Source organism: Hylobates moloch, unplaced genomic scaffold, assembly GCF_009828535.3.
Source record: "Hylobates moloch isolate HMO894 unplaced genomic scaffold, HMol_V3 SCAFFOLD_4, whole genome shotgun sequence".
NCBI lineage: Eukaryota > Metazoa > Chordata > Mammalia > Primates > Hylobatidae > Hylobates > Hylobates moloch.
In genome coordinates this window covers 30,054,634-30,079,531 of record NW_026652279.1, presented here as the reverse complement: position 1 = coordinate 30,079,531, position 24,898 = coordinate 30,054,634, and the positions used below count along the sequence as shown (strand labels likewise).

Here is a 24,898-nt window from a genome sequence, read left to right as displayed (position 1 = left end):
GCCCCTCACCTGGACAGCCCCCAGCCACCCTCCCTCCTACCCACTCTTGCTGATTCCGTTCTGAGCTTTGCTGGTGGAAAGTGTGCACAGAGGTGATTCAGACACAAATCCCTGCCCTCCAAGGCTCCAGATCTGGTGGGAGGCTGGGGCCTGGGTGTTAGCTGAAGGGTTTCCACATTGGCTTCCCCCTCCTGCAGAGCGCTCCCCCGACCCCCAGCTGCATCTCAACACCTGAGGGCAGGGATTTGATTATCTCTGCTTCACAGCCGATTACCCTTGCACATGATGGCACCCAGGAAATATTTGTTGGGTAAATGACTGAGTGAATGCAAGCTATGGCATATACAGACACACGTTCTCACCCTGCCCTCTGGCTATGTCTTTGTCTTCTCTTTGGGGTGCAATAGACGTGATGAGCAGGGGCACCCTCTCTAGGAACTCTGTTCACAACCAGCTCAGGGCTTTTTCTCCATTCAGGGTCTATAGATTTATTCAAGGTCCAAACGATAATTTTTAAAATGTGTGGATTCTTTAAGAGTTGTAGGTTATTTTGAAGTGATTTCAATCTTAAAGAAGAGTTATAACAATAATACAAAACAAAATTCTCCCATGTACCTTTCACCCAAACTCATCACTAATAACATTCCACCAAATTTTGCTTTCTCTTAAAAACCGTTTTTTTCCCTTAGAAGCATTTGAGATGTCACTGCAAACATGCCACATGTAACTTTCACCCCTAAATAATGCTCTGGCACATAATTACTAAGAACAAGGACATTCTCTTACATAACCATGGTCCAGTAGTCAAATTCAGGAAGTTTAACATGGACATGATACTAGGATCTAATACACAACTAACTTAAAAGTCACATTTCGCCTGCTGTCCCAATAATGTCCTTTTTACCAAGCTTTCCTCCCAACCTAGGATCTTATGTTTCATTTAGTCATCACGTGTTTTCTTAAAGCTTTATTGAGGGATACTTTACTCTATGAAATTCACTCATTTTAAGTTTACAGTTCGGTTATTATTACTATATTTACAGAATCCTGTAACCATCACCACAATTTTATTTTTAATCATTTCCATGACCCTGAAAATAAACCACATACCCATTTTCCCTCAGTCCCTTGTGCCATCCCAAGTCCTCAACAACCATTTTTTGTCTCTGTAGATATGTCTTTCTGAGCATTTCATATCCTTTTGGAATCATACAACACGTGTCCTTTTGTGTCTAGCTTTCTTCCCTTAGCGTGAGGTTTTTCAAGGTTCATCCATGTTGTAGAATAGAATGTATCAGTACTTCATTCCTTTTTTTTTTGGTAGAGACAGGGGTCTCACTTTGTTGCCCAGGCTGTTCTTGAACTCCTGGCCTCATGCGACACTCCCGCCTCAGCCTCCCAAAGTGTTGGGTATGAGCCACTGCGCCTGGTCTTTCATTCCTTTTTACTGCTGAATAATAACATTCCATTGTATGGATACACTGTAGTTAGTTTATCCATTCCCTGGTTGATGGACATGTGGGTCATTTCCACTTTTTGGCTATTGTAAATACTACTACTATGGATATTTGCATACAAGATTTGATGTGGACGTATGTTTTCATTTCTCTTTAGTAGATACCTAGAAGTGGAATTGCTGGGTCACATAGTAACTCTCTGTTTAACCTTTTAGAAATGGCCAAACTGTTTCCCAAAGTGGCTGCATCTTTTTGTATTCCCACCAGTGGTGTGTGAGGGTTTCCATTTCTCCACATCCTGTCCCACATTTATTATCGTCTGGCTTTTTGCTTCTAGCTGTCCTAGTGGGTGGGAAGTCATATCTCATTGTGGTTTTGATTTGCATTTCTTTGATGTGGAACATCTTTTCATGTGCTTATTGGCCATTCATATGTCTCCTTTGATGAAATGTGTATTCAAACCTTTTGCCCATTTAAAAATTGTATTGTCTCCTTGTTATTGAGTCATGAGTTATTTGCATACTCTACCTACAGGTTCCAGTATCAGTTATATAATTTTCTCAGTTTCTCAGTTCTTTTTTTTTTTTTTTTTTTTTGGAGATCAGGTCTCACTCACTCACCCAGGCTGGAGTACAGTGGCGTGATCATGGCTTCCTACAGCCTCGAACTCCTGGGCTCAGGCAATCCTTCTGCCTCTGCCTCCCAAAGTGCTGGGATTACAGGCATGAGCCTATGCAGGGCCTTATCTTTTTACTTTCTTGATGGTGTCTTTTGAAGTGCAAAAGTTTTTAATTTTCATGAAGTCCAATTTATGAATTTTTAATTCTCTTGCTTATGCTTTTGGTGTTGTATCTAAGAAATCATTGTATAACCCAAGGTCACAAAGATTTATTCTTATGTTTTTGTCTAAGAGTTTTATAGTTTTAACTCTTTCATTTAGGTCTTTGATTAATTTGAGTTAATTTTTGTGTATGGTGGGAAGCATGGGCCCAAATGTATCCTTTTGTGTATAAATAGCCAGTTGTCTCAGCACTACTTATTTTTGTCTGTTTGTTTGTTTCCAGATGGAGTCTTGTTCTGTCGCCCAGGCTAAAGTGCAGTGCCTAGATCTCAGCTCACTGCAACTTCCGCCACCCCCCACCCTGCCCCCGGGTTCAAGCTATTCTCCTGCCTCAGCCTCCCGAGTAGCTGAGAGTACAGGTGCACACCACCACGCCTGGCTAATTTTTGTATTTTTAGTAGAGATGGGTTTTCACCTTGTTGGCCAGACTGGTCTGGAACTCCTGACCTCAGGGGATCTGCCCACCTCAGCCTCCCAAAGTGCTGGGATTACAGGCGTGAGCCATCGCGCTCGGCCAGCACTACTTGTTAAAGAAATGATTGTTTCCAATGAATTGTCTTGGCACCTTGTCAAAAATCATTTGACAATAAATTTTTATTATTTATTATTATTTTTGACCACTCCAGCTAAGGCCAAGACAATACATTTCTAAACATCATTTTCATGAAGATGAAAACTCCTCCCACATTTTAACAAAAGCATGCTTCAGGTCATCTGGACGACCCTCTACCAACTGAGCTCTGCTCCCTGATGTCTGTGGCTGCCTTTTCTTTATGAACATGTGGTCATCACAGGACCTTCCAGTGTAGCAGTGTTTACCATTGGATGCAGTGTTTCTAAAAGCGGGGCCTGATGGAGCTTGGGAACCGTATTCTTAGAGGTCCATCAGTTCTTAAGTTTGAGAAACCCCTAATATAGAGCCATTTCTCAGACAGGATGGTAGAGTTCCAGATAGGGAACATGAAATGTCCAACCTCATGCATCTATCAAGTGCCCACAAGCCAGCACAGGCGGTGTAGTGTAATGATAAGAACTCACTTAGGATCGGGCATGGTGGCTCATGCCTGTAATCCCAACACTTTGGGAGGCGGAGGTGAGCGGATCACTTGAGGCCGGGAGTTCGAGACCAGCCTGGCCAACATGGTGAAACCCCATCTCTACAAAAAATTAAAAAAAAACAAAAACAAAACTGGGCATTGTGGCAGGCACCTGTAATCCCAGCTACTTGGGAGGCCTGAGGCAGGAGCATTGCTTGAACCCAGAAGGCAGAGGTTGCAGGGAGCCAAAGTCGAGCCACTGTACTCCAGCCTGGGCGACAGCACATGCCTCTGTCTCAAAAAAAAAAAAAAAAGACTCACTTGGGTAAGTCACTCCCCCTTCCTGAGCCTCTGTTTTCTCTCCTGTAAAATGGAGGGCACACCAACCATCTCAAAGAATCTGCAGGAATAGAGATAGTTTGGATAAAGTATCTGGCACAGTGCTGTCTGACACGAAGTGGGTACCAGTTCATGGAAGTTGTGTTTATTGCAAGCCTGGGGCCGTGCCCACTACCTGGCTCTCCTTCAGCCCTCCCCTCCACAGTGCCTACTCTCCCCAGCAGAGCAGCCCTTGAGGGCTGGCTCCTGGCTCCAGCCTTCCCTCTGCTGCATATACCTCACCTGTCTGCTTACAGGGCACGGCTCTGTAGCAGGCCCTGTGCTGGTCCTAGTAAAGCAGTGATGAAGCAGACTCTATTCCTGCTTTCAGGGACCTTCTGAGCAGGTGGACAGAACTATTAGCTGATGACCACAGAACAGTGTGGTAGCTGTTATTTTTATTAATAATAGCTAACATTTATAGAATTTCTGCTCTGTGCCTGGCCCCACTGTCTCAAGATGTACAGGACACTGGGAGCCAAGAAGATGACGTCTAGAGGAGGTGACATTTTTAGAGTTGGATTTAAAGGATGGGTTTGGACTTCAGCTAATACACAAAGAGACATGAGCTTTCTATGAATTTTTGCCCATTTGATGGATGAAAATGAGATTATCATTTGATTTGTGTTTCTGTGTAAGGTTGTACATCTTTTTGAATGTTTACAGGCCATTTGTATTTCTTTTTCACTGAACTACCTGGTCAAATTGATTGGACATTTTTATTTTGAGTTATTCATGTTTTTTTCGTTTTTGATTGATTTGGAATAACTCTTTATATATGGAGGAAAACAAGGGAATAGTATGTGCTAATACACAATGATATGAAATAGTACAGTGTGCTTGAAAAGCATTAAGTTCAGCCTAATTTTGAGAGACATAGCTGAAGATAGAGCTGAGCAGGGAGGCAAATGCTAGTTCCTAAGGAGCTTGGACTTTATTACACAGGTCATAGGAGCTACAGAAGCGTTTAGAGCAGGGAAGGGATGTGATTGAATGTGTATTATTGAAAATTGCTTTGATAAGGGACAATAATGGACAGAGTGAAGAGCTAGAAGGGACAAATTGAAGCCAGAAAGTACAGGAGCTTGAATGTCCCCTGAAGAGTGTCTACCTGGTGTGGTGGGCAGTAGGGAGTCACAGAAGGTTCTGGGTGATGACCGATGGTGAACTGCAGAGACAATGGGAACTGAAAGTTGCCTCCTATACTTCCTGCTTTGTGGACAGCTATAAAGTGCGGGGGGCGGGATGGAGGCCAAGGCTAATCTCTGGGTGGGGTGAGCGGTTTTGTTTCCCAACATGATGCTTTGTTCCCCTAGATGTCCCCGCCCCACGTGGGCGCCCAGTGCTGTGTCATCTGTCCCCACACCACAGGACTGACCTCCAACCCAGACAGACGAGACCATTGCCCGGGGTAACCTAGAGAGGAAATATGAACTAAGAGTTTCCAGGCAGGGCACTGGGAATGGGAGAACGAAGAAGGAACAGCACACTGCCGAGCTGGGAGGGATTTTAAAAGTCATCCAAGGCAGTTTACCCTCAGCCCTGCTCCCATGAGCCCAAGGACAGGGAGTCCTGCCTCCCCAGCAGCCATTCCATATCTAGGTGGCTCTTCCAGGGAGAAGGTTCTGGAGCTGGTATGGCATCAGAGCTGTAAGGAGTCTTAGCACTCATCTTATGCTTCTTGATAGAGGGGACCTTGAGATTCAGAAGGGACACCTGCCTTCCTGAAGTCACACAGGGAGTCATCCTGAGTGCCACAGCAGGCTCTTAGAAATCAGGCTTCTCAGCTCCCCACTCAGAAAATTACTTTTAAACATAATATTTTACAAACAGTAATACATGCATGTAGCAATACATGCAAACAATACTTAAATGAAACATTTCAGTGAAAAGCCAGTCTCCTTTCCACTCCATCCCCCAGGGCACGAAGACGTCTAGGGGGGCAAAGCTTCATGTTGGGAAACAAAACCACTCAATCTACCCAGAGATCAGCCTTGGCCTTGATCCTGCCCCCCGACCCCCCACTTTATAGCTGCCCGCAAAGCAGGAAGTGTAGCAGGCAGCTCTCCATCCCCACTGTCTCTACAGTTCACTCTCAGTCATCACCTTCCCCAGGGCATGGCAACATGGCGAAACCATGTACCAGTTTCTTGAGCATCTTTGTCAGAGACAACATATGCAGGTACCAGCAGATATTCTATACCCCCTCTCTTTTTTTAATTCCAGATTTTTATTTTTATTTAAAAAAACATTTAAGAGGGAGTCTTGCTACATTAACCCAGGCTGCTCTTGAACTCTTGGCCTCAAGTGATCCTCCCACTTCATCGTCCTGAGCAGCTGGGATTACAGGCAAGAGTTGCCACACCTGGCTTACTCCCTCTTTCTTACATAAAAAGTAACACACCCTACATCCTTTATTGCACCTACCAAAATATCTTGGGGATTGTTCCTTATCATACCAGTCCATGTAGAGATGACACTTTCTTGTTGTTGTTTTTGTCTTGTTTTGTTGTTTGTTTTTTTTGAGACAGGGTCTCACTCTGTCACCCAGGCTGGAGTGCAGTGGAGTGATCACAGCTTAGTGCAGCCTCAATCTCCCCTGGCTCAGGTGATCCTCCCACTTCAGCCTCCTAAGTAGCTAGGAAGACAGGCACATGCCACCACACCCAGCTAATTTTTGTATTTTTAGTAGAGATGGTGTTTTGCCATGTTGCCTAGGCTGATCTTGAACTCCTAGCCTCAAGTGATCCACCTGCCTTGGCCTCCCAAAGTGCTGAAATTACAGGTATGAGCCACTGTGCCTGGCCGTAGAGCTGCCACATTCTTTTTGATGGCTGCATAGGTTTCCATCATATGGATGTGTCTTAATTATAATCTGTTTAACAAATCCCTCACTGGTGGGCTTTAAGGAACAAGAATACTTCAATAATTTTTATTCACTTTAAAAACATTTATAGCAATGTGCATTATGACATTTCAGTCAATGACACACCACATATATGATGGTGGTCCCATAAGATGATAATACCATATTTTTACCGTACCTTTTCTATGTTATGTTTAGATACACAAATATCTACTACCTGGTCAAATTAATTGGACATTTTTATTTTGAGTTGTTCATGTTTTTTTCTTATTGATTTAGAATAACTATATATGGAGGAAACCAAGGGAATAATTGTGATTAATTGCCTGCAGTGTTCAGTACAGTCACATGCTGAACAGGTTTGTAGCCTAGGAGGACTGGGCCATACCATATAGCCTAGGTGTGTAGTAGGCTGTGCCATCTAGGTTGTGTAAGAACACTCTATGAGGTTTCACAATGATGAAATCACCTAAGGACACATTTCTCAGAATGTATCCCCATCATTAAGCACTGCAAACCTGATTGTTTAAATATAAAGCCATGTCAAGAAGAAACTTCAATTGGCCCATGAGCTTGTGCCCAGATAACCCCTGTTGACCTTTTAAAAATCAATGATTACAAAAAAGTATAAAATGAAAAGTAAAAGCGCCTCACATATCCATTCCATGCACCCCTCAGTCCTCCCAAAAGGTATCCATCAATAAGAGTTTTTTTGTTTTGGCATATTTGTGTCCTTTGGGAAAATTAGGAAATTCCCACACACGTCTACATAGAGCCTTTTAAGTTGTACACAAAAGGATCATGATATACAGTCTTCTGTTCCTTGAATTTTTCAGTAGAAATATGACCTGGAGATCTGTCTATCCTAGGACAAAGTCCCAGCAATGGGTATCTTAATGAAGTTACTCCCTCTCCTACTGCTGGACCCTGAAGATGGCTCTTTTCTTTCGTTGTTTACTGGTACACACCGTGCTGTGTTGTCTGTCCTTGTATTTTTATATTAGCGTGCTGTAGTAGCTTTGCCATACCCTTCCCGATTGGTTGCACCATCTGGCACCTCACTCTACAGCATTTTTGAGAGTGCTCATTTCTTCCCACCTTTAGCAGCAAAAGTATTAGCAAACTTGTTCGTTTTTGCCAACTTGGTAGATTAAAAAATGGCAACCATGTTGTGTTTTGATTTGTATTTCTTTAATATACATTTAATTATAAGTGAGATTGAAGAGCTTTCCATGAGCTGCTTGTTCATATCCTTTGCTCTTTTTTTCTAATGGGTTAGTCATCTTTTTCCTATCGATTTGAAAGGCCTGTTTATGTATTAGGGAAATTAACTTTCATCTCATTTTCCTCAATTAAATTCTGTCATATGTGCTGCAGCAGACATTTTTTTTCAGTTTACCATTTGTCTTTTTTACTTTGTTTATGGTATTTTAATTCCATTTACATAGTTTTAATTTTTATGCAGTTAAATGTTCGACATCTTCCTTCACGGCTCCTGGGAATGAAAATATTTACACAGTGCATTTTGTGCAGGCTTTCCACACATTATCATAGTTAATTCTCACAGCAGCCTTTGAAGCAAGGCAGGGTGGGAATTTTTAGCTTCAGTTCCATTTTAAGGATGAGTTCACATGAGTCTCAGAAAAGTCGTGGGACTTGCCCAGGTCCAACAGATTCTAAAACCTTTGTCATTCTCACTTCCTCACCTGCCTTCCAACCAGCCAGGTGACCTACTCCTGGCACTGATAACAAAAGTATATGGCTTCTCAGGGACTGCATTTTTAAATATTAAAACTACAAGCATCTTATCTTCCCTTAACTGCTCTTTAAAAAAAAAAAAAAAGTGTTTTTAAGAGACAAAGTCTTACTCTGTCGCCCAGGCTGGAGTGCAGTGGTGCAATCATAGCTCACAATAACCTTGAACTCCTGGGCTTAAGCAATCCTCTTGCCTGAGCCTCCCGAGTAGCTGGAACCACAGGTGTGCACTACCATGCCTGGTTAATTTATTTTGGAGATGGAGTCTCGCTGTGTTGCCCAGGCTGGCCTCAAACTCTTGGCTTCAAGTGATCCTTCCACCTCAGCCTCCCAAAGCACTGGGATTACAGGCATGAGCCACCACACCTGGCCCTTAAAAATATTTTTTAAACCTCCAATAATATGGAAGGGTAGAATATGCAGCGGGGTTGGGACTCACATTTCAGCCCACAAGCCCATCCCCAGGGGATCCACTGTCCAGTTGGCTGTGAGCACTGATAAGAAGCCATGGGCTCACTATTGCCACGAGGCAGGAAGAGCCACCAGGAGCTGGGCCGTTCCTTATTCGTCTGTCACCAGTGCCTTGGGTATTCTAGGGACAACTTAGATGCTCAATAAATTCTGCAAGAGTGGCGAGTGGGGCAGTCAGGCACACTGCTTAGACTCTACAGCTTCGCAGGTGGGTGTTCAAATCCCAGCTCACCCCTTAGCAGCTGTGTGAATGTGGGCAGATGACTTTACCTCTCTGCCTCGGTGTCCTTGTCTGTAAAATTGAGATACTAGTTTCTGCCTCAAGTAAATGAATAATCCTCCTCCAGTGCTGAACAGTGCCTACATCTCACTTCTGATCCGTCTGTGCCTTTCTGGATCCATTTGCCCATTCTCACCTGGCCCAGATGTCCAGGGTCATGAGATGTCAGAGGTAAAAATCAGGGTCCCTCCTTCTGTCCTTTCTTCCCAGAAGTCCAGAAGGGGAAACGTCTTGCCCAAGGTCACACAGCCCCTCATGGCAGGACCCACAGAGTCAGGTCTCCTGACTCATGACATTACTCGCTCACCTTCTCTGGCTGGGCCCTGGCGGCCCCGTCCCTCCGGTGTCCGGTCTCGCCGCCTCCGGGCACCAGGGGGCGCCTCGTCCCAATCGCAGCCCGCCACCTGACGCCCGATCTCCAGACCCGCGGGGTTCCGGCTGCGGGGGAGAGGCCGCCGCTCCCGGCCCGGCGTTCAGGGCTTCCGGGGCAGGTCTGCTCTGCGACCCACCAGGCAGGGCGCTCGCGCGTCCTCGCTTTCTCCTTAGGTGCACCCCTGCGGGCGCGCTCCCGCCCCTATCCCTTCCAGGCCCAGCCTCTGCTATCTGCGCCACTTCTTCCCCGTCTTTGGGCTCCCTTCTGATTGTGCGCACCCCATTCTCTGTAACAGTCGCCAGGCCACCAGGGCCCGTCCCAGCATCTAAATCGAGGTCGGCTGAGGGATGGGGGCGGCACCGGCAGGCCCAGGTCCCCACCCCGTCCCCAGTCAGGAGGGTGTGTCCTAGAGGGGACGCGGAGGAGCGTGGTGCAGCTGTGCGCCTCTGGGCCAGTGGCTTCCCTGCTTTGGGCCTCAGTGTTCCCATCTGCGAACTGGGGACGGCGGCGGGGGTGGGGCGTTTGGGCCGGGGCTGCAGCTGTCCCTGGGAGAAGCCGGGGGACTTGGCCTGAGGTGCGTTTGCTTGCTGTTTATTGGGGGTCTGGGGTAGTCTGAGGGAAATGCTGGGGGTCGCAGTGCCCCCTGCTCCGCGCCTGTACCCCGCGTACCCCGTTCTCCTGGCCCATCCGCTGCAGCTGCTGCACCGACCTGAGCGCCCTCCACTCGTCCAGGCTCGGGTGACGTCGGCGGCCGGGGCGGCACCGTCCTCCCCGCCCCCCAGCACAGCCGCGCACGCACACACACCTTCCGAGGGGGGAAACTGAGGCCAGGCGCGGCGAGGCCACCCGCCAAGGTCACGGCGCACGGGTGGTGGGGCGGGCAGGAGGGCGGCGCGCGAGGAGGCCGCCCCGCCGGTGGCGCTGGTATCGGGCTCCAGCTCCGGCTCCCGAGCGCCCGCCCCCACCCCGCCCGGCCACCGGACGCTCTGGGGCCGCGCCCGCCGCGGGGACGGCGCGCGCTCGGCGGCTGCGAGCGGACCCGCGAGGTAGGAGGCGGGCCGGCGGGGGACGCGCGCGGCGGCCGGTGCGGTGCGGGGCCCCGGGCGGGGGTCGCTGGGGCTGCAGCCCGGAATGCCCTCCGCGGGGAGGCCTGGGTGGCAGCTCCGCCCCCGGGGCCGCGGTTGCACCGACGCGCAGTTGGCTCTCGGGAACCTGGGGCGCGCGGGGATCGCGGCGGGCTTCGCGGAGCAGGGCTCGGAAGGAGGTTGCGAGGCCGCAGTTGCTAAGCCCGCACCGGCCGCAGGGTTGTGGGGTTGGGGATCAGCGGCTGCCAAGCTCACGGGAATGGGGGCCGGGGCGCGCCATCGCCAGTCTTTCTGAGCTGGGCTCTGCGGTGTCGCTCTCTGGGACTGGTGCGGTGAGGACGCAGAAGCCTCAACCTCCGCGGCTATGCAGACGGCTTATCCCGAAGCCTTGCGAACGCTAAAGGCGCGATATTGGGGGTCGGGGAGGGGCGGGGGTGCTCTATCTCCGCATCAATGCAGTTGGTTGCCTCCCCGAAGCGGGGGTAGGTGAATCCAGATCCCGAGGGTCGCCGTGCAAAGCATTCCCCAACCCCCGACTCCGCACTACCCTGCTTCTCTTCCCCACCCCCACCCCGCCTCCACCACCGCTGCTGCCTCCGGGCGGAGAAATCCCGCCACCGCGTCCAGGGTCCCGAGCCTGCGAGCGGGAGGTTGAGGCATCTCAGGAATTCGCTGGGAGCCACATGGACGCGCCTTGGGAGGGAGGGAGAAGCTTTGGCAGGGCTGGAGGGCTGGGTCCAACCTGGCCCTGTCCCTGCCTCCCAACCCCGTGTGACCTTGGGCAGCCCCTCCTGCCATTACCACGTGGGGAAGAGACTGGTTCTCAGTCTTGGGGTGGAGGGAGCTCTCCCGGTAGACCCCCAGGAGAGTTGGCTTAGGGAGCAGTCTTGGGGACCAGAACAGCCTTGGCGACCTCTGGACCCTGACCCATAGGGGGCAGGTGGCAGCAGGGGGATGAGGTGTAATGGGAGCTGTTGTTGGAAAGCTGTCCCACCTGCCAGCCTGAGGATGAGACACTCCTGGGCCAGGGTCTTAGAGTGTGGGAGCCCCCCCCACCCCGCCCCGCAACCTCCCACTACAAAACCACCTGCCCTTGGGCTCTAAGCAGGCAGGGTGGGTTGGCAGAGGTGAGTCAAGCTTCTCCCCACCCCTAATAGTCCTGGGGAACTTCCCCTCCCATGTTTCTGCCAGGCAGTTGTCACTTTAAATTGCCAAGCTCTCAACTGTCACAGCTGATCTGTTCCTGGAGCAAAGGGAGCAGAAAGGTGACAGTGGGTGTCCCCTCCCCCTGGCCCTGTCCAGGAGATGAGGCTCACAAGGACAGCAGTCGGCTCTGCCTGGTCAGCTTTGTGAGTGTTGCTCTGGGCATGCCCAGTGATCTGTGGTGGTGAGGGACCTGTCCTGGACTGGTCTGGTTGTGCACTTTGATGAGCCACTGTTTCATTTTGTGGTCAGGCTCCACCAGACAGTGGACACATTGGCCTGTGCAGCCCCCTCTGAACAATTCTGTATTAAGGTGACACAGGAATAGCTTTCTGGTCACCCTCCCCTGCCCCCAGTATGATGCCCAGCTCCTCATTACAGTTGGCAAGATGGCCAGGCTGCTGAAGCCATGTGCAATTAGAGCCCAGAAACCAGATTTAAGGGGAAAGAAGAGAAACTGCCTTAGCGGTGCCATCTCCTCCCACCCCCCACCCCCCATAGGAAAAGATAAACTAAGAGGTGACTTGGGGTGGCCACAATGCCCACAGCCCAGCCATTAAGCATCAGTGCCAGAGGGAGCATCCCGGAGCCACCCCACTGTGTTAGAGATGGAGAACTGAGGCCAGAGAGAGGCAGGGACATGTCCAAGGTCACACAGCGTATTCGGAGCAGAGGGGCCCTGTCCCCAGCTCTCCAGCAACCCAGTCATCCTGAGAGAGCTGCTTCCTGGGGAATGCTCGGAGGACTCGGTGTCCCCTCAGAGGTCTCTGCAGTGGAGGGACAAGGGAGGGGGCCTGTGCTCACCTCCGCAGGGGACTGTCTCCTGCACGGTTTGCAAACATTAGGTAATCTTGGGTCTCATGACTGGAGTTGCCACTCTCTTTCAAGGCTGCTTAAAGGGCCCATGGCAGCCCGCCCTTCCAGCCGCTGCTCTGACCAACCTGCCCTGCCCAGCCTGTCCCATGCCTGCTGTCCCCACACCACCACCCTTGGTTTTAGTCATGCTCCCTTCTCCATTGTCCAGAGGGGAGTGCTGAGGCCACGCCAGAAGAATTGGGACCATTTGTGTCCCCAGCTTTCCTGCACACAGTTTCAGCCATTGGTATAAGGGGTGGACCTAAGCACCTAAGTGTCCCCAGCCAAGAATACAGCCATCCTTTGTTCTTGTAGGAAGCTGCCCATCACTGGGCTGTGCAAGCTGGAGCTGCCTTTGTGCTGGTCGGGGAGTCTGAATCTGGCCTCCGGTAGGAGAGTTGACCAGAGCCCTCATCACTCCCCCTGCCCCTCATAATTAGGCGGGAGGGGAGTGGGGGGCTGCTCATTCCTATCAGGAGGTGTTTCTCACGTGCAAGAGGCTGGCAAAAGCCCGTTCTGTTGGTGAGGTCCATGTGGACTGGGGTCCCATGCACCACCGCAGCTCAGATCAGCATTCATTACCACCATGCAGTGAGATGCAAACCTGCTTGTGGGAGGAGCATTTTCTGGAGCCCCCTGCCTTTCCACTGGGCCCCGCCTAGCCCTGCTTTGGCTCCTGCGGGAATGAACAACCCACCCCTGCCACCTGGCAAACTCCATTCATCCTTCACCACCCTCATCCATGATACCTCTGTGGCAAATCCTGCCGAGTCCCTGAATCTTCTCTGCGGGGATACCATTATCACTGAACAGAAGGGCGGTGCAAAGCGGGGCGCAGGTAGGGTCCGACTTTAGACCCGTGGTCATATACCAGTCTTCCAGACTCCCTCTCACCCCATGCCTCGGGGCTATTCAGTGGGGCCATCATAGCAGTGTCAGTTTGGAAAAGCAGGAAGCAGGCTGCTAAATTCTCAGTGACTTAGAGAACTGTGACTCAGAGAACTGTGTATGTGGCTTTCTAATCCAGCAGGATTGCAGTGCAAACCCAGCGAGCATTTTTTTCTAAGCATCTACTCCATGCCAGACCCGATCACAGGGGCTTTCACATGTATTTCCCATTTCATCTGCAAAACCACAAACCTATCATTCCCTTGTATGATGGTTCTCGAAGCATAATATTAAAACAGTGTCAATCCCACAGGCCAGCTGGAATGATGTAGGATGCTGCACCGTCAATTGTCCTTTCAGTGTTGCTCAGTTGCCCCAGAGCCCCAGCAGTTCACCAGTCTGTGTACCCAGACACCCTCAGGGTGGCATTCCTCTGGGAAGGGCTTCAGACTAAAGTGCGCAGAGTCTAGGCTGACCCAAATAAATCCCTGCGTGCCGTGTGTGACAGCATAGAAAGCCGGCTGTGGGAGCTAATGACCTCTGTACACACAGCTTGGGCCTTACCTGCTGTCTTTTTAGAAGGTAACCCTGGCCTGCGTCATGCCTTATCCGGTTGTGCTTACACAATTTCTTCCAGACTGTGAACTCTCTGAGGGCAGAGTGAGGCCTGAGGCATTACTTCATTCTTGTGCCTGACTGAGACTGAGCTGAATCCAAACAAGGAACAGGCTGCCTTAGAAGGCAGTGAGTTCCCCTCATCAAAGGTGTGCGGAGTGAGGCCAGGTGGGGGATTCACAAATTTCAGTTAGCTGAGATGCCCTGCAGGACCATTTTAGCTCCAAGACTCCCAGAGCCAACAATTTATTTTTTATTTTTTCAATGATCCGAGGACTTGGTGGAAAGCTATCAGGATAGTAATACAGGTTTGTAACAATGCTAAAAGTGCCAACGTGTTTTAATAAAGCCAAGTGCCGAGGGGTATTATGGGAACATTTCATTATTCAGCTCAGCCAGATGCTGAACTAGGACCAGGTTTGGGGCTTATCCAAGTGGCCTGAGGGTTTGGTATAAAAGGAACCAGGAAGAAAATTGACCGTCTTATGGCTAATCCTTGAGCAGCAGCTGGGGTCTCTGTCTGTCACTCTAACTTAGGAGGCCTTTAGGTCAGAGAGTCGGACTCTTTATTGCTCTGGACAAGTCCCTTCCCCTCCCTGAACCAAAGCTTCCCCATCTTTATCATGGGGGACCTAATCCCTACCCAGGCTTCCTTACTGGGGCCTGCGAGTTTGGAAGAGACCGGAAAAACACTTTAGAAGTCAGAACCAGCACTCAGGAGGGTTGAGGGCGGGTGAGGACAAGAGGGACTGAATCCCACAGATGCTGGTAAGCTCAGGTGTGTGGAGTGGCCCAGGGCCAGCCAGCCTTTTGGGGGGCTTCAGAGTCATGGATGGCGTTCAGCCTTTTTGTGCTTCCAGTTCAGTGATCCTAGGGGTGCTTGAAGGCAGCTGGGCTGGGTTCGAATTCCAGCTGTCAACTTCCTAGCTTTGTGCATGACCTTGGACAAGTCACTAGGCCTCCCTGTTTTCTCCTCGTTAAAATGGGGTGATGATGGTACCCACCTCCTAAGGCAGTTATGAAGATAATTCTGTGGAAGTGTGTCAGTATCATACAGTTGTTTTTTTGTTTTCTTCTTTGGGATATCACAGAAGCTACCAGGGGTTTCTGGGATCTCAAAGTGCAAATAGAAGCATCAGCTCCATTCATTTACTCATTCAGCAAATATTTATGGAGCACCTACTATGTGCCAGATTTTGCATTTGGTGCTGGGGTTACCACTGGAGCAAAAGAGACCAAAAGCCATGCCCTCCGGGAGCTTTTATTCTAGTGGCAAAAGACCCACAATACATAAGCAAACAAAATAATTTTGGAGTGCTAAATGCTAAAATCAACCCGTCTGTTCCAGTTGGTGTTAAATGTGATTTGCAATGGAAGAACTCTTCCAAAGATACCAGAGAAGAGAGCCTTGGTTTGGGCTTTGCCTAACCTAGATGCTAGTCTTGGCCCTGCTGGCTTCTAACTTGCTTTGCAACATTGGGCAAGTTCCTTCCTGTCTCTGATCCTCAGTTCTTGTCTGTGACATAAGAGAGCAAGATGAGCCCTTCCAGCTCGGATGCCGCTGCCTGGTGGCTCTGCAGTCACACCTTGGGGCCCATGCCTTTCCCCACCCTTATCACATGTACCTTTCTGTTTTAAATGTGGTCACCTGTCATAGAGAAAGGTGCAAGGACAAACATGCACAGCTTAAAGAAAAATAAGAACATGCGTGTGACCACTGCTTGGGTCAAGAGACTGAGCATTGCCCAAAGCCCCCGTGTGCCCCTCCCCAGCCTACTCCTCAGAGATTGTCGTCATCCTGACTTTGTGCTAATAACGTCCCTCTTGCCCTTCCTGTCTTACCACCTATGGAACAGCTTTTTACAATATAATTTTGTTTTTATTAATTTTGAGCTGAATATAAACAGGGTGTGGATATTTGTTCAGGTCTGGCTCCTTTTGCTCAAAGTTGCATCTGCAAGATTCACCTACGCAATAAGTTGCTGTTCATTCTTTTATTTTTATTGTATTTATTTTTATTTTTATTTTTACTTTTTTGAGATAGAGTCTCGCTCTGTCGCCCAGGCTGGAGTGCAATGGCGCAATCTCAGCTCACAGCAACCTCCACTTCCCAGGTTCAAGCAATTCTCCTGCCGCAGCCTCCCCAGTAGCTGGGATTACAGGCTCCCACCACCATGCCTGGCTAATTTTTTGTATTTTTAGTAGAGATGGGGTTTTGCCATGTTGGCCAAGCTAGTCTCAAACTCCTGACCTCAAGTAATCCACCTGCCTCGGCCTCCCAAAGTGCTGGGATTACAGGCGTGAGCCACGGCGCCCGGCTGTCCTTTTAAATAAATAGTATTTCATTGTATCGACAGGCCACAGCTTATGTATGCAGTCTACTGTGATGGACCACGTGGGTTGTTTTCAGTTTGGGGCTGTTGCTCTTGAACCTGTGTCCCAGCACACATGGCATGAGCTGTCTCTGGGGCACATACTGGCTGTAAAGCAAGCATACAGCCTTGCCCCAACCCTGCACTGGGCATTGTCAGTCTTTGTCGTTTTCACTCACCTGGTGGGTGGGTAATGGTTTCTTGCTGTGGTTTGAATTTGTATCTCCCCGATAAGGTTGGGGATCTTTTGTTTGTCCGTTGGCTGTTTGGATTTCATCATTGGTGGAGTGCCTGTTCACGCCTTTCACACATCTTGGGCTGTCTTTTTATTTCTTTATGATTTGGAGGGTTCTTTGGGTGCTCCAGATTCTAATCCTTCATCAGTTATCCACATTGTGTATCTCTTCTCCCTCCCTCCTCCCTGCCTTTTTCACTCTTTACAGGGTCTTGGGATAAACTTCTCAATTTCAGAGTTCTTTTCAAGTAGTCAACTTTCTCACTTTATTAACATTTTTCATGTTTCGAGAAACTCATTCCTACCCTGTAGTCATGAAGATTCTCCTTATTCACCTTTCACATTAGGTCTTTAATCCACCTGGAATAGATTTTCATCTGTGGTCTCTCTCTTTCTCTGACACACGCACATGTGTGCACATGCACGGCCCCATGTGCACACATATACCCATTCCCAGGTGGCCCGGCACCATTTGGTGAGAACCGTGTTCTTTTCCCTACCTGCACTGCCCCCAGCATGTACCATACCTCTCGCTACAAGGCAGGCAGTGGCCCAACTGCAGGCTATGGGCTGGGAGGTGGTAGGGACAGGGCGAGGGCGAGGCGGACAGCCCTCCCTGCCCCCAACGGGACCAGCTGCTGCTCCTGCCAAACAGGTCTGTGGGGCTGCAGCGTCACGTGTCTGGCTGGCGCTGACTCGGGAGCTGGCGGATTAAGCAGGGGCTCAGTGTTTATGACCCGCACTGGCCACAGCACCAGCTGGGGGACGGCTGAGGGAGCTCATCTGTGTGGGCAGCAGAGGAGGCCTGAGAAGCCAGTCAGGCTGCGGCTGTTTGTGGCAGGAGGCCCCCACCCACAGCACTGGACCAAGGTAAGGGAAGGGTGGGATGGGCCAGCCCCACTATTAGTATCTCTAGCTGGAAAGTAAAATGTCCCCTCCCAAGCTCCTGTCTTGGTCTGTTGGGGCAGCTGAGATCTGGGAGATGCCACAGCCCACAGCAAGCCCCTGCTGGGTCTCAGTCCCCTGTGGGGAGCACATATGAGCTCACATATTCGCACAGGCACCCTGCCTGCCCGGTTCCCGTCCAAGCTCCTCGTCCTCTTCAGTGCCTAGTATGTGCCCCTGGGTGGGAGGGTCACTGCCAGCCGTTAGCCTGCCCCCTAGACCCTGGTCCCTTTACCCAGGCAGTGCCCCATGCCTGGCCTGGCAGGATGCAGCCAGTAGAGGACGGACCTCCCATTCTCAGGTTCACCAGGCAGGGGAGAGGGGAAGGGAATGAGTGCATGCTGAGCACCTCTGTGTGTCGGATACCTCGTCTTGGGCCATCGTTACTCCTGCCTTCCAAGGTAGGAAAGATTCACCTGTTTCATAGATGAGGAAACTGAGGCTCACAGAGGGGCTGAGGATGGCCACCTGCATCTCAGTAGTCTGCCTATGTGACCCCGAGGAAGCTGCAGGCTCTGCTTCTGGCCCCTGGGGAACTCTCAGTTGTCTGACAAGGAACATTCCCTCTGGCGCAGGGCTGCTGTTACCTGGGGCTCCAGGGAACTCTAGGCCTCTGGGGAAAAAGTCAGGACAAAGAGCAGGAGCCAGAGCCTCAGGTCCCAGCCCAGCTCCCAGCCCAGCCTGTGACGTAGCCCTCCCTGTAGCATGCTGTCAGCCTTGGCCAGCGCGGGGGTCCAGCCTGCGGTCACCTTGCTTCATTTCCTCGTTTGTAGCATGGAAGATGTCAGTAATAGCATCTCCCTCCTCAGGTCGCTCAGGCTGAAATGAGATGGTAAAGAAGGGCTTTCAAAACATGGCCCAACAGGCAAGGCCCATGGGCACTCAGTCAACCCTAGTTTTCATTTTTACAGAGAAGGTCAATATCTGGGGTCCTTTCATCTTCTGAAATTCTGAGCTCCTGTCTCTTTCTTTTCTGCCTTGGCCATTTATGTATGGGTTTAGACCTATGAATTTAATATTTGCTTAGGAAATACAGGCCCATGATGAAAATGTTAAACATTATAAAAGAATATGCAGTGAAGACTACGTATGTGTCCCCCCAGAAACATGGAAAGCATTTTTCAGGTATCTGGTCAGAAACATATAAACGTTTATCACCCTCCACCCCAGACATACTTGGGCAGTTTGGTCCTCCCCTATCCATTGACCCCCGCCCCCCGCCACCCGTCCTTTAAATCCACCCACTCTGGGCTGGGGAACCCAGGCTGCTGCCTCCCTCCAGAAGTCACACATATTTGTGGGTGCTGGCACCAAATTTTCCTTGTCAGCAGGACTTAAGGAAGGCTGCAGCCTGGCACAGGGCAAACGGTGGCAGGGGGGATTGTTAAGCAGTAAAGAACGGTGTCTCTGTGCCCAGTGAAGGCCCAAGTTGGAGACCAGCTCTCCCACCCCCAGGCTCCAGCAGATCTGGGTCTAGAGCAAGGGCAGGGCCTGGGGACCTGACTCGGGCCCAGCCTGGCTGCCAGCTGGCCATTGGGTGACCTTGAGCCAGCCCTGGCCTTCTCTGGGCTCCCGACTCAGTGTGGGAGCCCAGCGTGTGTGGCAGCCTCAGTGAGAGGGCCAAGGGTGTGCCCCCTTCAAGACCCAAGCAAGCCATACCTCACCCAGCCCACTTGGGCTAAAGCCTGTGATGTAGGGATGGTGTCTTGATTGCCTTAAAAATTTAACTACTTAAAAATGTAATTGCTTTAAGTGTTAATAGTGCACTGGGAGGAAGCTGAAGGCAGTGCTAAGTCTGGCTAACATGTTTTCTCTTGATCTTGTGACCTGGACCTGTAAGCGACTTACCTTTGTCTATGTAAATTTCCTAGGTGGCTGAGGGGTGGGACTTTATCTTTCCCCAGGAAGGCAGCAGGTGGTTCCATGTGGCTGCAGGTTGCACATTCATGGCCCTCAGGCCTCCCAGCCCCCTGAAAGGAGGAGCAGCATTCACTGTTGGTCTTGGGAGGGTGGCAGGTACCCAGAGTCACTGTCACCCTGTGGGGCAGAACTCCAGGCACTCCCAAATGTACAGATATTCAGGTTGTGCACTGCACGAGGGCAGTTGACAGAGGAACAACGGCACTCTAACGGCATTCTTGCTAGCTAAGCCATGGGCCTGTGGGGCTGTATCCACCAGAAGAGGGCGCCTTTTACAAATTTACACAGGGACCATACATGGGGATGGTGAAACTAGACTTGAGTATGCTCACTAGCAAAGGCATGGGGTCTCCTCCCTATCTCCCCATGGTCCTCCTGTGCTCAGTTGTCTAGAATCTCCCTGCAGGGACTGTGCTGGTAACCCCAGGGGAAAGAAAACTCCAAACACCTTCCCTGATCCGTGGGAGCGGCTTGAGTTAGACCCAGCCTGGTGAATTTCAGAGAGAACTGGACCATGGGCCTGACCTTGGGGGCTGCAGGATGGCCTGACTTAGAGAAGGCCTGGGTCCCCATCTCAGTTCCAGCTTTTTCTGGCTCTCTATACCTTGGGTCAGGACAGCTCTGTGCAGACAATCTGTTTACCATGTTACTATCCCCCAGAACCCACGTATGAAAGGCCCTTACCTCTGTGCCTGCCCCCTTGAAGGTGGGTGCTTTATTTTTAAAGGCATGTGGATTTGGGGGCAGGGACACACATGAGCTGGGCATATTCATTTCATCCACAAATATTTATCCAGCAGCTAGTTGTGCCAGGTGCCGTGCTGGGGCTGGGCATAAGTGGGGTATGTCGGACAACCTTATTCTTATCCTCACGGAGCTGTCCAGAGGGGAGAGGGAAAGGGAAATTGTCCCCTGAACAGCATCGCCCAGGTGCTGGGAGGAATTGCCCAGTGTGGCCTGTGAGGTCAGCCCAGGCGTCCCTGAAGGACCTGAGCCAAGAAGGTGGAATCGGGGCTGAGTGGGCTCCAGGGACTGGCTCAGCACCCCCTCTGGGCACCCTGCTCATGGCTGGGGCATCACTTCATCCTGGCCACTCTCTCTCGGGGCTGGGAAGGCCAGGCTGCAGTTCTCCAGCAGGGTGACAGGTGGTGGGTGGGCTGGACCTGCCGAGACCAACCCAGTGAGAGGTGGGGCTGGGGATTGCTTAAGTTAGGCCAGGAGTGAGCCATGCTTCCTCCTGCTCCTCACCCACCCCCAAGCCAGCACCCACACTGCATTTGTCACCATGCCACCTTTCATCCCCTCCAAGGACTGCTCTACCAGCTGTGCCCTGAGCTGTCTTTTTAATCTGATCTAAATTTGCCACCGTGCCCAACCTGGGGAAGGTTGGGTGAAACCACCCTTTGCAGAGGATGGGGCTTAGGTGCTGGTTCAGATCTGGATTATGCAGCTGGGGCCAGCGGAATGCCGGCCATAAAGTCCCTGTCTCATAGGGGCAGGTGCAAGTGAGTTACAGTGGGGAAGGCCCTCAGGAGCCCCCGGTGAGCAATAGCACTCCTCACCCTCCATCCCACTCACAAGCACCCAGAGAGGGCAAACAGCTGTACCTTGCTGAAGGTTGATTACCACAGCCAGGGCCTCCGTCTGCAGCCTCAGGACAGAGTTACCTGGGCCAGCACCTTGCCACTGTCTCTTGCAAGCTGGGAACGTTTGGACAAGTGATTTCTCAAAACAGCCTCGGTTTCCTCCAGTGGCTGGCACATGGCAGGCACACAGCAGATGGGGGCTGATGCTGTTGTGTTCCCTGAAGTTACCAACAACAGCCCCACCACAGGCAGGCAGCTCTTTCCTGTCAGTACTAGGGGCTGCAAGCTGTGGTGCTGAGCAGGGTCATGCAGCCTCAGCCACCAGGACTAGAAAGGGGAACCCCCAGTCAGTTCTGCCTGTAGGATCCAGTGCATGTTCCTCTCTCTCTCTCTTTCTAGAACCAGGCTTAGACTTAAACACCCACAGGGGCCAGGCAAATGGCATGGGTGCTGGCATTGGTTGTGGCTAAGAACATTTTTTTCTTTAATGGCAATGTTTCTCAAAGTGTGGTCCAGGGAGTTCAAACCATTTAAATAACAACAAGCAGCTGTTGTTTGCCTTATCACCATCATTCTTGCACAAGTGTGCTGTAGAATATTCTAGAGGCCACCTGACATGTTGGCGGATAGACTGAGGCTTTTGCTATAAAGGTGTCTCAAGGTTGGTGATGTCTTAATTTTAATTTTTTAATATGGTAAATGGTGATAAATATCACACCCATAAACAATTTTGGGATCCTCAGTCGAGAGTGTACAGGGAGCCTGCCACCAAAAAGCTTGAGAACCACTGGCCTATACTTTTTTTAAGCGTGTTTGATAAAATGCTAAAGGACAACTGATGGTGGGTTCCAATATGGGGGGCAAAAGAGAATGGGGGGGATTTTGGCAGAACAGTGCTTAACCTGCTAACAGGGCACCATGGTGACTCAGCACCAGTCCCAGGTGGGCAGGCAGGAACTCATGTGGGCCCCATGTGGCAGTGCATCCAGCTTTCACAGGAAGCCCCAAATCCAGCTCAGGTCACACAGAAACCATCTGGGGCCAGAGCTGTCTGGGGACCTCCAGTTGCAGCCTGTGACCTGGGGTCTTAGTGTCCCCATCTATGAAACAGGCAGCAGTGGCCCCTTGTGGGATGCCAGGAGGCAAGTGCTCAGGGTGCAGATGGGGAAGAGGATGTGGGCTGGTCTCACCTGGCTCCCGACCCCATGGCGGACTCGAGGCTCACCAAGCTGCTACAGAGGGGACAGGCAGCAGGAGGCGGGTCCTCCACAGCTGGCTCTTCCGGGTGTCCTTTGTCAGCCTGGCATTAGCATGTATATATGAGAGAGAGATTTCACAGCTAATTCTACAATCATACTTCACAATTCTTTATGATAAAGAATAATTTTAATGGTAATTTTTTTATCTAGCTTTGTCTATGTTTCTAACATGTTTATTTACATGGTTTACAATTCAAAAGATACAAAAGGGTATATGGTGAAAAGTTCCCCCTGTTGTTTCTACCTGGGGAGTGAAAGGGAATGGGGGAATTGTGATGAAACAACACTAGTCCCCCAGCAGCCGGTTCTCCTCCCCAGAGATGTCTCGTGTTATTAGTTTCTTGTGTCCAATTCCAGGGTTTTACGTATACATAAGTAAATGCCTAGAAATATACGTTATCCCCCCATTTTTAAACACAAATGTGACAATACCATACACACAGTCTGACACCTTGTATAGCTAACTTTATCAATGACTTAGCCCTACAAGGTAGATATTATTATCCTCATCTACAGGGAAGGAATTTGAGGTTCAGAGTTTCTGTGATTTGCCCAAAGCAACACAGCTAGGAAGTGGCAGAGCCAGGATTCAAACCCAGGTCTGGCTGGCTCCCGCTCCCCCTAAGCACGACCCCACCAAGCCTCACCCCTCTGCTGCCCTTGGAGTGGCTGCTGTGGGTCCTCATTCATCCATCAGATGAGGCGAGCTTCCATCCTGCATCGATCTCTCAGGACACTTGGGTTGCAATTGACAGAAACTCACCTGAACACTGCTTAGAGGAGGGGAGAATTGACTGGCTTCTCTCACCAAAGTGCAGAGGGAAGGAGTATAATGGAGCGGGGTCCCTCCTGAGGTCAAGAGGCAGGATCGGCTAAGACAGCCATGGTTGTCACACTGCTCACAGTGCCCCTCCCAGGAAGGAGCATCCACGCAGCCCTACTTGGGTCCCTGCAGGCAGGGCTGGACAGTGAGAGGCTCACCAGGTCCAAATGCCTGGAGGACCAGATGAGGCCCAAAACAGGAGAGAACAGGAGGGCTGTTAGGAAGAGGAAAGGGCCTCGAGGAAGTGAGGAACACAGCCGAGGTCCCATCCCAGCCCCTCCCTCCTGACCTCCCCTCCCCGTGCATGGTGGGGCATTGAATGTGGAATTATCCTTAACTAGGGTAGTAATTCCTGAAGATGTAGCTGGCATGTTGAACAAATTGTTGTGTGTTTGTAGTTACAGATCATGTTCCTAACACTCCAGGGGGGTTCCAAACCTTGATGTCTTTGCTATTAACACATAAATTACAGTTACTTATGGAAATTGCTAGAGAAACAATTGTCTGTGAATTGTGTTGCATGAGGGATGCTCATCGTGGATCAACTCCAGGAGCCTGGAGTGGTCCGTCTGGGTCTCAAGGCTGAACACTTTTAGTTCGTGGGGTCAGGTTCTTGCACCAGCCAAAGGCTGACTTGGCTCAGGGGCTCCTAGACTTTGTCACCAGTGCATGGGCAAACAGGTTGGATTCCCAGCTCTGCCACCACCAGCTGAGTGGCCTGGAGGTGAGTCATTTAACCCCTCTGTGCCTCTGTTTCTTATGGACTAAGAGGGCCCACTTGAAGGGGTGGTGGGAGCATTACAGGAGATAACATAGGTGCAGCCCCTTACACCTGCCCTGTGCAAAAAGTGCTCCTGGACCCAAGCACCTCTCCTTCTCTCTGCACAGCTCAGGAGGCACACAGTGGGGCAGCAGCCAAGTCTTGTTCCCAGGAAGCGTGGAACAGGATGTGGAGGCCCCCCGCTGCATGCCCCTGGTACCAGGCTGCCTTCCCCCACCTCAGGTAGCCGGGAAATCATTTCTCGCTTGAGTATGCTGTTTCTTGTGGCACAAAATGGATTCTTAGATCCTTGTTACCCACCAAGCGGGGTTTCAGGAAGTATGAGATCCAGGCCGCGAAACGATTCCAGGTGAGGCACAGGCTCAGCTCTTGGTGACACGGAGCATACCACCTGGAACATGGGAGAGAGTTCTTCCAGTGCTCTTTCCGCCCTTCTGATGACATCAGACAGGAGGGTCGGCATGCTGACAGACATTTAACGTCTCTTTATCACCCACAAAGGCTTAATTAATGTGATGTATTGATTATATAGGGAGTAATACAGTCACATGGTTCAACAGTTAAACATACAGAAGGGTACACAGTGAGCTATGCGTCACGCTCTTCCATGTCCCGTTCCCCTCCCCAGAGACAATCGCTGTCCAGGGACATCTTAGAGTGTGTGTGTGCGCATGCATGCGTGCACGTGTCTGCCTTTTTTGTAACCCAAATCCAGCATTCTTCAGCTTACCTTTTTCATGTAGTGCTATGTCTTGTATCTCAGTCCCTATCAGGATATAAAAAGCATGCTTCTGTTTTATTGGCGGCCTCCTGTCATGTGGATTCTCTGTGCTTGCTAATCTCTGTTCTAAACCAGACACAGCAGGCCTCAGG

General features: G+C 50.6%; 1 protein-coding gene across 11 annotated transcripts in view; it reads left to right on the top strand.

Annotated features, from left to right (window-relative positions):
• IQSEC1 (IQ motif and Sec7 domain ArfGEF 1) overlaps nt 1-24,898 on the top strand; it is a 394,136-nt gene that overhangs the window by 287,685 nt on the left and 81,553 nt on the right. The window contains exon 1 of one of the 11 annotated variants that reach the window (XM_058437297.1): nt 10,460-10,504. The exons of the other annotated variants lie outside the window; for them this stretch is intronic. The gene's annotated coding sequence lies outside the window, so the exon portion shown is untranslated. Of the gene's footprint in view, nt 1-10,459; nt 10,505-24,898 lie in introns of those variants that run through there. 11 annotated transcript variants of the gene reach the window in all.